Source organism: Equus przewalskii, chromosome 7 (assembly GCF_037783145.1).
Source record: "Equus przewalskii isolate Varuska chromosome 7, EquPr2, whole genome shotgun sequence".
Lineage (NCBI taxonomy): Eukaryota > Metazoa > Chordata > Mammalia > Perissodactyla > Equidae > Equus > Equus przewalskii.
The window spans coordinates 65408459-65410293 of NC_091837.1; the positions used below are offsets into that span (position 1 = coordinate 65408459).

Consider the following 1835-nt stretch of genomic DNA (forward strand, 5'->3'; position numbering starts at 1 on the left):
ATAAGGTTGATAAAACCTGAAGAGTGTTCCTGGTCCAGCCATGTGCTGTTGTGTGACTTTAAGCAAGTCATTTAATCTTTCTCAGCCTTGGCTTTCTCAGTTTAAAACTGGACGTGTTACTCCCATTGTCAGCTATGCTGTAATTAGTCACACACAGAAAATAAAAATCCTCAGAACAGTCACTAGGAATGCTTAAGTCTCTTCAAGCTTCCCTACTGTGAAGATAGATCGAAATAAGAGCTGCCTCTCTCAAGAAAAAATACTTCTGTAATCTGAGTAGGGGGCCTGAGCCATTTGTCTGAACAAAATGGGACATAGTCCTTCCGTTAGAAACTAGATAAGGCATTGCTTCATAAATGGCCTCACCTTGTGGCTGCAATACACATGGTGTAACCCCACACAACTGCATGGTGTTGACAAGATATAGACATTTCAGAAAATGTATTGTCTCAAAGCTAAGTCCCTATTTTTTTTTTTTTTAAAAAGGAGCTTGAACAAGAGTATTTATCTACGATTGGATTTAATCTGTCTCCTGTTATAATTTGCACCTATTAATTTATTCTGACAAAAAAATATTTACTGGACATCTAAAGTGTGTTGACATCAGTGCTCAAAGCAAAATGGAATATAAGAAACTATGAGACAATCTGAATTTACACCACACTCAAGGTATAGTTAAGGAAGAAAAAGATAGCACAAGTAAGATACGTAAATCAAAATATAAGACAGAATTTGTAAGGATGGCTGAGAGATACAACGTCTGCAGCAGCTGGGGCAGAGCAGCCTATGTCCGTTTTTCTGAGTCTGCCTAAAGTAGCCTTGGAAGCGGGGTGTGGCTCCCATGGCAGTGGTGCTCCATATCATGCTGGGAGCCAAGCTGCCACACAGTCTTACGTAGGGTGTCAATGCAGCTGGCCAAGCATGTGTGGATGTACATGAGATCCAATTCTTCAAGGACCTGTTGGAAGGTAGAGTGGGCAGAATCTCAGAGTATGGCCTGATCTGCAAGCCTAGGCTCCAGCCCTGCCCTCCTGACCCTGAGCCAGTCAGTGGTACAGCAAGGATCCTTGCTACAAAGTATCCATCAGGAAGATGGAGCCTACTCCCTAGTGTTGAAATTTGCCAAGGTCTCCCTTGCAAATCCCAAACGTTTAGTGTGTAATTGAATTGCCATGTCATGGTGAAGATGTCTTTGACAGTGTTAGGCACAGCACAACTCATGATGAGATGATCTCTATGAGCATCAGAAAAGGGTAGCTGAGGGCAGGGGCAAAAGTCCACCTTCACTGGGAAACTCTACACTAGGTTTGTCAAAGGAGTACTATAACAATCCCAAAGTTCATCCACTCTTCATCATGGCAGGGATGGTGAATGACATACTAAGGCTTCTGCCTCCTCCAGGAATGAGGAAGGAAAAAGAAGGAAAAAGAGAAAAATATGATAAAGGGTCTAATCTCCAGAGACAGACCAATAAGAACCAGATTCAGTTGCCACCTTCCCTCCCTAACCTCTGTCTCAGACAAGAACAGCCTCATTTTCTCACTTTTCTAATCCTGTGACCTTGAGGTCTATATTCTAAATCTGTTAACTTTGTGTGTTGTGAGAGTAAAGTACCCTCCAGAATAGGGGTGGATGGGTATGAGAAAGAAATCAAATGTGGTTGGTTTGGGTTTCTATATTTTTCACAGTCATTAACAAAAAAAATTAGGGAAAAATATATAAATATATATATATTTACCTTCCATATACATATATGTATATATGTATGTGCATATATAATATGTGTGTAATATATAGTGTGTATATGTATATTAACCTTCCCTAATTTTTTGTTA

The 1835-nt window shown here is 40.3% G+C and overlaps 1 pseudogene; it reads left to right on the plus strand.

The window, feature by feature from the left end:
• The first annotated feature begins 740 nt into the window (after positions 1-740).
• Positions 741-1559, plus strand: LOC139084892 (malectin pseudogene; annotated as a pseudogene).
• Positions 1560-1835: the final 276 nt, after the last annotated feature.